This window comes from Sebastes fasciatus, chromosome 17, assembly GCF_043250625.1.
Source record: "Sebastes fasciatus isolate fSebFas1 chromosome 17, fSebFas1.pri, whole genome shotgun sequence".
Lineage (NCBI taxonomy): Eukaryota > Metazoa > Chordata > Actinopteri > Perciformes > Sebastidae > Sebastes > Sebastes fasciatus.
This window is the reverse complement of record NC_133811.1, coordinates 10,488,480-10,501,230: the sequence shown is the minus strand read 5'-3', so window position 1 is coordinate 10,501,230 and position 12,751 is coordinate 10,488,480.

Sequence of the window (12,751 nt, the reverse complement as noted above, 5' to 3'; positions counted from 1 at the left end):
TTAAAAGCCCTGATACTCATTTCCATTTTAAGGAATTAAGCTTACTTCAGTCCATTAATATGATAATATCAGCCACCCCGACTGCTGTTCCAATGATTCTCATGCATGGAAAGTAATTGTCCATTTATTCAGAATCCTTTCCCTAAGTAATATATTCAAATTGATTGAATCCTGCTGTAGGCAGCCTGAAAACTAATATGTTGACGTTCCTCAGGGTTTTGACGCATTCACTGTCAATTATTTAATAAAGAAAACTAATCAAAGGGTGTCACAAAATGTAGCCATTTACCCAAACAATAGAGAGATATTTCACGCAGAGATGAAATACTGTGAATATTCCCTCAAGTCGTTACTAAAATCATAATTCAATCAAGCAGCCGGTTATTTCAGCTGCAGGAGGTTTTGAAGGAGGAGAGAGCTGAAAATGATGCTAAAAGACGACTCCGTGTTGAGAAAGAACAAACTCAACAAAGTTATGATTTTTGCCATAATTGAGCAGCCCTAATTTCATGTGTGGAAATGTTCCTTTGTTTTTGATGAGCTACCACAGCAATGATTTTATCAAATAAAACCGAAAATGCACAGGCAATTTAGTGATATCCCCGAGGTTGTGATCTTGACCGGCCTTCAAATAAAATCCAAGTCCATTTTGTCTGAGACCGAGACCAGACCGAGTAAAAATGCGGTTTATTCTGAGGCCGAGACCTTCAAAAAGCCTCGCCTAGAAGTAATAAAACCACCTTTCATGACACTTCATCTGAAAGATGCCAAAGCAGAGCATCATTAGCTGACGAGAGGAAATGAAGCTCATCTTAGATATCAGTTTCACTCCAAAATATGACATCCGCCATTAAAACTGATTTCTAATAATGAGAAAAGGAATCATAATTATCATGTAAAGTTAAAATTAGTGAGTCACCTTTCCTTTCAAAGTTCTCATGTTGAAGATAGACTCACCTCTGTTCCTTAACTCTTTTTTGACTGGACTGCAGAGGGCCAGCCCTACAAATGCAAAAGTTTGTTACTGAGTGATGAAGTTACCGGATTGGGTTTCCTCATTGGCCGTTCAAACCTTAACAAACATCGCGGCTCGTTTGGAAACTTTCTACTCTTATATCACGAAAATAGTTCACCGAAATGTGTTTCTGCAGTTGCTAAATCTGTCTTTATTTTGGTTTGACAAAAGTTAGTTTAAAAGTTTCTAGGGAGTTTCAAGAGGCGGCGAGTAAATAACCGGGAGGTGACTGGAGAAGGGTGTGTGTGTGTGGCAGTCACCACGGTGTGTCCATTGTGCCCTGCAGTCATGTACACTTTAGCGATTTTACAGAAACTACATGAAAACTAAAATCATACTTGATGATATATGCACAGTATTAGAAAATATTATTGAAAACTACTGACGCACTGCTCTGCAATTCTTTAATGCTATTCGATGTTATCTTTGATTTCTACAACTGATGATGATAATTTCATCAGCTGCGGAGCGCTCTGAGCAAAGCACAGCCGCTTCCCCAGACTTTGTTTCATCCAGAGACGAGTGACAAATGGGATAGTGTGTCTGTCAGACTGTCTGAAGGGTATATCAGCAGATCGATAGTGTCATGCATGGAATGAACTATAGCCTGTGGCAGGTAGGTTTTTCCGTCAAATATTATGACTTTACTCTCAATAAATTGAGACTTTACTCTGGTAGTTTTACAACTTTTCCTTCAAAATATTACAACTTTATCCTCGACTTCTCAGAGAACACATGCAGATCTGGGATTTGTTTTCAGTGTGGAGAAAGTTTTGAACATGAGCAGCAATCTTTCTGAAACACGTGCAATGAGCTATTAAAGTCTGTGGGGTTATAAATTAATTAAAATGTATTAATGTATGCTCCTATTGACTGTGAATATGGTGCCACAAGCACATTTAAAGAGGTTGCTTCCCCAAACAAAAGACACAGAAGAGGAGGGAAGAGTAAATCATGCCTACATGTGTGTTGACTCAGCAGAGATAACATTTAATGAGAAAAGTTGATCTACAGGAGAAAACATTTTTGAAACCAATACAGAATATCTGAGAGCCTAGCTGAATTATATTCCATTATATTTTTATATTTTGAATGGTCACCTGCTATCTGAATTGTGTTTTCTTTTACATAAATAAGGACATTTCCATCATTAATTTGTGCATAAAAAAATCACCATAATGCAGGAAATGAAGTGGTTGGTGCTCAAAATCCCCCACACATATTGTGTTAGCAACCTCCACTTGAAACACGTTACCATGGCTATGGCGCCACAAACCCCTGATTTGCATAAAGTGGCCTAGACCTCAACTTTATGCAAATGAGGAGTGGCCAATGTGACACGCTGTCTCTCGAATCGCACAGCCACATTACCAGAATGCTTTGCACGGCTGCTTACATGCAGTAGACAATGAATGGGAAGCGTGGAATGGACGAATCCTGTGGACACGTACCATTATTGGAATTAACATTATAGACATGACCATTAATTATTTGTGTAACAATTTAGCCACAAATTCACAGACATAAACTTGGTTTTAACCGTGTCTTGTTTGGATATGTAACCTGTTGGAATGAATCCCTTTAAAGCGACGCATGACACCTGATGTTTTTCGACGTCTGCCACCTATAGTGTGAAGTGACACCGGTGGTGAGGGAAAATAGAAGGGTGGGACTGCGCCGTGGCATCAGCGTTTCATCTGTACTGTACGAATAAGGGGCTAGTGAGACTTAACCCCAGGCGCTGTGGACCTTGGCTTGTCGCTACCCATGAGGCCGCAGTGGCTGGCTGCCACGGCGACCTCCTGAACTCTGGATGTCAGAGCCGGCAGCAATATTAGCCTCCAGACTGCACTGTGAGATGTCACATATCTGTCTCTGCACGAGTAGAGAAAAGGGGGGGGAACAAAAAAAGTGAGAGCACAGGGGAGAAACAGGAGTGAAGAGCAGAGAGTGATAGATGGCACACTGTGATGTCTCTGGAGGGTTGAGAGAAAGTGAGAAAAAGAGGGAGAGCAGGAGGAGAGGAAGGGAGTTTCAATGTCAGCAGCAGGATCAAAGGAGGGAAAGGGGAGGCAGACTTTGGCAATGAAGGCACCTGAAATCCATTCAAATTAAAACATACGCTGACACAAAAGTCGGCACATGAATACAAAGAGCGACTTTGTTTGAGCCTGGAGAAAGAAAATCTCTTTGTAGGGCACGTTGTATACATGTGAGTGTTTGTCTGGCTGCTTGCCTGCCTGCCCGTGTGGAAATCATCATACACAACTGTGTGTGAGAGCATGTGTGTGGACATTTACTTTTGTGTGTATGTCTGGAGGTAGGCGAGCGTCTGGGAGCTGGGGAGTTTTGGGAAAGGTCGAGAGGCACAGTGGCTTGGCATGGTGGCATATTTCATTTATAAGCTCACTGGGGCATAGCTGTGCTGCAGGGAAGATTAAGCTGTAACTCCTCAGTTTGTACAGAAAATGCAGGGCATGTACCATTAGTGAGGAAAAATAAACCCTCCTTAGACCTGCGAGTAAATTAGTGATGTTGCTGCGGTTGATTTCATCAGCACAATGCATTTTTTAGAGGTTTTAATTATTTGCTTATTTTATTCATTTATTTCCTGTTGGATTTGCGATGATCCAAATAGAAACACAGGCATGGCAAAAGGGCATTTATGTCGTGTTTAAACTTGTATTTTTTTATATTAACATTGCAGACAATGACTCAGCCTAATGGGAACTGCTCGCCGTTAGTGCCGAAACCACTGAGAATGAACCAACTCTGCAGCTTTTAGTTGCTTTTAGCTGTTTTCTGTTTGCCATAGAGACTCGTTTCCAGCAAACGCGCTCAGACAAGTGTACACTACCCTCCCATTACCAAACACCAGAGAGCCCCAGTAAACGACCACATCTAGCAAACTAGGTATTTGATTAAGAGCTGGTAGAAACCAGACCAACAGTAAAAGAGCAGCGTTGATGAACTTGCATAAGTCCATCCAGTCCAGTTTGAAATGCTTAGCGTTGTAACGTTCCCTTATTACAAACCGTGAACTCTACGCGACTCAAATAGTTAATAGTGCAGTTTAAATTAATGAAAACAACTAACCCGAAATCTCAAGTACCGCACTAATTTGCCCCCTGCTGTTTTCTGTTCAGATCACAGTAACTACGGTTGGTAAAGTCTTAAAGCTCCGTGTATCCACCGAAAGTCACCACAATGACAAAAACGCTAATGACGTTGATTGTTTTCCGCTCCAAGGCGCACAAAGTGGATAAACGCGAGACGTTCAGCAACGCAAAAGCGGCGCACAAAACGCTTCAATCTCATTGAAAACAATTACAAAAACTAAATGCACTCTGTCTGATCGGGACCTTAGATGACAAGAAACATCAATAAGAAGTTCCTGTTCCTCTATGTCTCCTGTGTGATATCTAAGCAATCGTTTGCAAACAGGTTAGCCATAACACTTGTGCCTGTGTATCACTTGTGAGTTCCTCCCTAGTGGTCAAACATTGCTTAATAAAGCTTTAAATAACAAACATATATTTTATTATATTAAGTGTATCAGTGTGGATGTATTTCTCTGTCCTGTGGCTCAGAATGCTCAGTCGAGGAAAATCATCTTTACAACCAGATTTTGAGTTTAAATATTGAGTGTGTGTGATCCAGCCTGCACAGTACAGACATTATTACTAGTATCTTATTTTGAAGTGATTATTGTTTGTTGATTTCGTGTTGAGATGAAGAAATAGGAGTCATTCGGCTCTTCAGAAACACTTGAGAATATAAACATTCGTACTGTGAGGTACGAAGGGGCAACAAAGTCTGCGGAGGTTACACGTTTTTTAATGTTGACAGAAAGCTGATGGTGTTAGTTTAAAGATCCAGGATTCAGCTGGGAAACATTGTCAAGGCAGTTAGCAAAATTATAGGTGAGCAGCAGCCCTCTGGGAGACATTTTTTAGCAGACGAGTCACACGAAAAGCTAAATCCATCACAGATCATCCTCTCTTCAAGGAATTTGACAGAGATTTCTGAAAATAAGGTGCAACGGGTTAAAGTTTTTATTTATTCTACATGCAATAAGAGCTCTCAATTCTAATGCACCATAAACTGTCTCTTGGTTCCTCGCACAGCTTAGCTTTTATCTGATCCCTATTCTTACCGCTGCTGTTTTTCTCACTTTTATCACATTAACCTAGTCTATACTGTTTGTATAGTACCTTAAAGTCTTCAATTGTCTTTTTAATGTTTTTATGCTGCCCTGCTGCAAAAATAATTTCTTCTTATGGGACAATGAAATGATCTGAACTAAGCCAAACAGAGTAAACATACACAATGTATTTTACTGCTTGTTAACCAGCCATGAGATGCACTAAATATCTCAACAGTAATTCACCAGAGTGTGTTCCATTGGTTCCCATACATCACCGGAAAAAAATCTCATCCCACTCAAGCTCAGCTGGGGCGACAGGAGAATAAGACGGTGCTGCTCCATAGTTTATCATTTAACATATTTCACGTTTCTTTCACCTTTAGCGCTGCTCAATACCGTCTGACGGCTGACCTTTTAGTGGGAGAATGAGAACGGCCTGTAACTGTAAGCACCCACTCACACACAAGCGAGGAGGAATAGCCGAGCGCACGCACTTCTTCTAAGGTCATAGCCCGAGGTGGTCAATGAGAGTGGGGAGCTTTTGTGTTTGCCAATACTTTCCAGCAAACAGTTTGACTCGGCTATATCCTAAAGATAAGCATGAGGAAGAACTTCTCCAATACATTGATGGAAATTAGGGCTGTCGATCGAGTCAAATATTTAATCGCGATTAATCGCATGATTGTCCATAGTTAATCGCAATTAATCACACATTTTTTATCTGTACCTTAACTGGAGATTTGCCAAGTATTTAATACTCTTATCAGGGTTAAATAACGCTCCAAACTTACACTACATTTTGGCAAGGAAAAACTGGCATGGCCATTTTCAAAGGGGTCCCTTGACCTCCGACCTCAAGATATGTGAATGAAAATGGGTTCTCTGGGTACCCACGAGTCTCCCCTTTACAGACATGCCCACTTTATGATAATCACATGCAGTTTGAGGCAAGTCATAGTCAAGTCAGCTCACTGACGGCTGTTGTTGCCTGTTGGGCTTGATTTTGCCATGTTATGATTTGAGCATATTTTTTATGCTAAATGCAGTACCTGTGAGGGTTTCTGGACAATATCTGTCATTGTTTTGTTTTCTTAATTGATTTCCAATAATAAATATATAAATACATTTGAATAAAGCAGCATATTTGCCCACTCCCATGTTGATAGGAGTATTAAATATTTGACAAATTTCCCTTTAAGGTACATTTTAAACAGATTAAAAAAGGTGCGATTAATTTGCAATGAATCATGATTAAATATATTAATCGATCGACAGCCCTAATATATTTACTACTGGGAATCAATTACCAACACAAAACAATAACAAATGTTGTCCAGAAACCCTCACAGGTACTGCATTTAGCATAAAAAATATGCTCAAATCATAACATGGCAAACTGCAGCCCAACAGGCAACAACAGCTGTCAGTGTCAGTGTGCTGACTTGACTATGACTTGCCCCAAACTGCATGTGATTATCATAAAGTGGGCATGTCTGTAAAGGGGAGACTCGTGGGTAACATAGAACCCATTTTCATTCACATATCTTGAGGTCAGAGGTCAAGGGACCCCTTTTAAAATGACCATGACAGTTTTTCCTTGCCAAAATTTAGTGCAAGTTTGGAGCATTATTTAGCCTCCTTCATGACAAGCTAATATGACATGGTTGTTACTAATGGATTCCTTAGGGTTTCTAGTTTCATCTCTTCATATCCTCCTGGAAAGATCGAATAGCGGCTGAGGGTCAATTAAAAACCGCGAGTTGCGTTAATTCGTTAATGATATTAGTGGCATTAAAACAAATTTGCGTTAGCGCGTTATTATTGCGTTAACTTTGACAGCCCTAAAATGCATACACGCAGCCTAATACACACAAATTGTTGGATCAGTTTTGATGTTAAAATGAAAATATGACACTTCCTAACCTCACCACAACCTCTGCTTTATACATTTATGCTAACCCGATTTAACGGGGCCTTTGACACACAACCATTGTTGCAGCACTTAAACATCCAGACACACAAGCAGGCAGGTAAACAAAGGGAGAAACATTCACATCAGCTGCACACACAAACACAGTCACACACACACACACTCACGACGAGCACAGAAAACACACTCAGAGCTGTGTGCACGCTGCTCCAAAATCCTGCAGAGAGGAACATTAAGTCATACAAACACCTTGAGTGTCAGCCTTGGCTGTGAAAGGGGGAAGATGGATGGTCTTTAGGCCCGGCTGCTCAGGCAGTGATGAATGACCAGATAATTTCCAGGCCACACACACATAAAGCGGCGCACACGAGGGCTCACACACACCAACACACATCTGTACGAACACTTGCAAAAATACACTAAAAAGCACATCTATTTAAACATTCAGAACAACACACACACAACTGCCTTTGTACCTTACATATCTGCACAGGACAGACGCACACAATACACACAATGCATACCGTCTCCTGCAGTCCATGTAGTCGGCTATAAGTTTCCATTCTCTGCCCACTGATGACTGACTGCTCACAGTAAAGAGATCCCACAAGAGTCCATTGCTGTTCCACTGACTCAAAATAGACAGATGGAGGCTGAGGATATTGGTTCGATATAATAATAAAAAAAAAGATGGACAATTACATAGAGGTGTTTTATGGTCTCTCAGGAGATGCTGGGATGAGGAAGGATGGAGGGAAAAAAGTAGTGCCCTAGACTGAGGAGGCATTTTCACTTTATTTTATTAGACTGCAGCAAAATTAGTATAAGGTTGAAACAACAAAAAGGGCCAGGATGATAATCATAGCCATCAATATTTTATGTTTTTTATTCTCTTTTTCTTTTTTTTTCATCAGTAAAGCACCACTGTACAGTACCATGTCTGACAATAGTACAATTACTGTGAACCAACAAGACCATCATTAACAGGGCAGCCAATTATGTCCTGCTGTGTAGGATTAAATAGGAATGGCACAAATGAGGAAGGCGGTGCTGTTCTTTCACAGTGATGGAGGAAGTATTCAGATCCTTTACTTAAGTATAGGTAACAATACCACACTACACTACACTATACAAATACTCCTTTACAAGTAAGATAAATCTTATACAGAATTATTTTCAGCTAAATATACTTAATGTATCAAAAGTGAAACAATCAATGTAGAAAAATGGCCCCTTTGAGTGTTGCAGTTAAGCAATAGCTCATGACAGGCCGTGGTATGTTGTGACCCGACGTGAAGCAGAGGCACGACAACCCCCTTAGCTGTCATATAATCACAACATATCACGGTCTGAAGAGTGCTATTACTTTTTAAAATGGTCATCAAGTATAGCTAAAAACGAAGTTATCCAATTTAAATAGTTTTTATTAATAAACAATAATGTTCTTTCTGCTTTGGAACGTACAACACAGGCTAATGTTATATTGATTTCACAATTTGGCTCTTTATTTACATTATTGTATTTTGCCATTTATTGTGCAACCTCTGAAAAAACTGTCTAGCGTCAGTACAGGATGACTTTGATATAACTGCTTGTACTGGGCTCACGTTTTTGTGTTAGGTGGAGGTTTGTTGCTTGGCGTGGCGAGGATGTTTCTCCACTCTTCGCCGATCCCAGAGTCTTGGTTGCCAATCCATTTACGACCATAATCTCTCTCGTGTCAAGACCTGCGTCAGATAGTTTCTAAATGGTGGTGCTGCGTAGACAGTGATAAGTGTATTTCAGCTGGCCAACCTTGTAGAACCTTCTCTTTACGTTGTTTAGCAGGTGGATTTTTTTCTGGAGATGGGCATTGCTCAATCCGCTACTCCATAGAAGTTAATGCTTCCATTTGTGTGTTGGGTTTTGGCTGCTAACTTTGTTGTTAATTTGTATCTATAACCTGTTCCCTTATGGCGGAAGTGATTCCCCGTGATTGCTAAGCAACCATTAGTCTAACATTTCTTTCTCAGACGTGGTATGTGGGTATTTGTATCACAGCGATGAACCAATGAGATTGCTCGATTTGAGCTACCTGTTTGATAATATAAATATATCATTTGATCATTATAATTGATGCATTAATGTGTAAGTAATATTAAATGATTGTAGTTGGTTGAGGTTATACATGTAGGCCTATGTATCGTGTTTTACATATACATTATGTATCTTGTATGTAAAATCATAATCTGAAAAGTAATTATAACTAAGAAATACATTTTGTGTAGTGCAGTACAATAGTATAGTACAATAGGGGCTGCACGGTGGTGCAGTGGTTGCCTCACAGCAAGAGGGTTGCAGGGTCGAATCCGGCTCGGGGTCCTTCTGTGTGGAGTTTGTATGTTAGCGTGGCTTTTCTCCGGGTCCTCCGGCTTCCTCCCACGCAGGTTAGGTTAGGTTAATTGTTGTGGGTAGGTGTAGGTGTGAATGTCAGCGTGAAAGGTTGTCCGTCTCTCGGTGTCAGCCCTGTTATAGTTTGGCGACCTGTCCAGGGTGTACCCCGCCTTCGCACAATGTCAGCTGGGATCGGCTCCAGCCCTCCCGCGACCCTGATTATGATAAGCGGTTACAGATAATGGATGGATGGAATAGTGCAATATTTACCTCTGGATTGTAGTGGAGTAAAGCAGCATGAAATGGACATACTTAAAGGTACTCAAAGAGTCCCTTTTAGAAAAATTCTCATTTCACTGCAGCAGGGTCTGACAGTCCTGGTTCTGGTTCTGCCGTGTCTCCCTTCCCTCCACCGGGCCCAGCAATAAGGCCTGGGAACCAACAGCGTGGTGTTGGCGGAGCAGTGAGGTGAGGCTCTGCTCCTGGCCAGAGGAGGAGCCACTGCTGTCGGGCGCGGATCTCTCCACCTCCCACCGAAGCTCCGACTGCAGGTCGAAGGCGTCTTTGAAGCCGGGTCTAGATCTGTCCGTGGTGGGCTAATTGCTGCTGGAGTTTCTTGTGAACCTGCGTGATTTCGTCTGATTTTGCACGGAATCTGACCCGGTGGCACCGATTGACAAGCATACCCAATCTTCTCGATGATGGTCTCCTTTACTTATGGAGGTCATATAGGCATCAGTATTAAATTGAGACTGTTTCATAACCAGTTAAAAGCTCCTCACAGTAACTTTAAAGTACAAGTACCTCAAATTTGTACTTGAGTAAATGTGCTTAGACACATTCCACCACTGTTCTTCCAGCACAAATAGAGCTAATGTTTTATATTTCCTGCACAGCCCATGACTTACATTATTGTACGAATCTGCATCTAAAGATTCACATCCAGTGCCGTTGTTCAGCTCCAGTGCAGGAAGTAGAGTGCCCTTTATGAAGTGAAGTGGAAAGTCGGGGTGTGGAGGTCTGGCTTGTTGATGTGCATGTAGCACTTTAAACTGTCATTCAAGAGACTGGAGTTTGTTTCCTCTCACTGTCACGCTCCACCAGTTAATGTTGGCTTTGTACAACCATGACCTCTGTCTTTCCTGAACCTTGTGTTTCAATCTCTCAAACCCAACCATACCTTGACCATAGATTTAACTGCCATAACTATGACCTTTCCCTGACCTTAACCATACTGTAATTTGGTTTTGCAGATTCGTCCAATATCACTGTTCTATTTTGGCAATATGGTTATCTTGCATATTAAATTACTTTATTACAACTTTGCTGTTTACAATTACAGTAATCCACTGTTTTAAAAGTACAGGAACCCACTTCAATTCAAAATATAAACTTGATCCTACTCAGTAGTCAGTAATTTATTGTATTAATAAATACATTCTTTTAAATACTAATACTAAACATTAAAGTGTCAATCCGTAAGATTTCAATCCTGGTTGATTTGGCGACACCCTGCTTACTGTTGGTAACAGCAAATCTGGTTTAATACTACAGGTCCCAGAATACTGGGGGCAGCTAAACACTATAAACTATTGTTTTAATAAATAAGTCAGGAAATAATTGGCCCTTTTCCATCCGTCTTTGGACAACCGTGATCTAATTTTAAGCTGCTCATGGCATGAGTCTGCGAACAGCGAAAGTGAAAGTAGTTGGTTACCTCGCTCTCCATCTAACTGCTCACTGTGGCTGATCCTTCTTTTTCCATTACTCTTTGCATTAGTTAAAACTGATCCGCTGTCAAAAATGACGATAACGGTCAGAGTTAAACTCACTGACAAAGAAATTGCATTTCCTGTTACTACTTCATAATAAAAGTCAACTTGTGTTTTGCCAGTTGAATGCTTTTAATGTAAAAGCTGCAGCTGTAGGAAATGTTCGGTTGGCATCAGCAGCAGCGGGAACACGCTACAGACACCCAGTTCTAATACTGCAAATATATAAATATTGCAATGCTTGCTTTCATCAGTGGGCCAAAGTCTCAATCACCATTGTGATACCACATTCGGCAATTGATATATGTATTTAAATAAAACTATTCAAGATTATTGCTTTAAAGACACAGTGTGTAATATTGTGGTGTGTCTATTAACAGAAATGGAATATAATATTCATAACTATGTTTTCTTTAGTGTATAATCACCTGAAAATAAGAATACTGTAGTTGTTTTTTCGTTGGCTTAGAATGAGCCCTTCATATCTATATAGGGAGCAGGTCCTCTTCACAGAGTCCGCCATGTTGCTCTGCCATATTCTTGTATTAAATGCATGAAGTGCATACCTATATATGGTGGGGAGACACATAAAGTGGCCTACTTGAAAATACTTTACAGAGTTCTCATAAATCTTTTAAAACATTTTTGTGATGTTGTTTATCCCCCTGTCACTGGTGAGAGAAAATGTGAAAACAAACTCTTTCTTCTGGAATTTTGGGCAATTTATGCTGAATATTTGACACATAAAAAACACAATTTAAACCTCTTGGCTCAGAAGTTAGATCGAGGACAGATTGAAGTTATACAATGGCTGCACTGCTGAAGGGTTTAGTTACTGCTCTACATTTGTTCTGAATGTAGATAGAAAAAAAGAAAAGCGGTGAGAAAAAAATAATAATTGGGTGCCTTGCGACTCACTTGAGGGGGAGGTATTGATTATGGTTGTTACTGCTATGCTTTTAACAAAATAGTTGTTATTTCTGATTGATATGACACAGTGGTTCATGGAAACTTTAGCTTTTCTTACTGTTCTTAACTCAGTGTGTGTTTTTTTTATTTCCTGGGAGAAAGGTTTGTTTGGAATAAGTAGACAAAGCGCTGCTGTTGGTAGTTAACATGAGCAGTGACAGCCACCATGACTGAGGAGACAAAGAAAAGAGCACCGCCTACAGAAACCCAAACTTCATCAACACAAACTGTGATTGACAGATGATCTCTGGGAAGTGCAGTGCAGGAACACCCCAGTAATGAGCACTTAGCACCTCAGATGGAGCCCAAAAAACAAAAAGGATTTCATGGATTACCACTTTAAAGACAGCTCATGCTCGCTGAGGCTCCAGTCAGGAAATGTAAAGGAGATGGAATCGGTGAAGTGAGAGGAGTGCTGGGACGGTTGTTGAGAGTATTCACATGGTTGGGCTTGTCACTTTCCTGTCTGGCCTCCCAGCCTCTCTGACCCTCCCCCCTGTGTTTCCTCCTCTGCCTGGGATGATGGGAGATGGCGACTAAAAGGG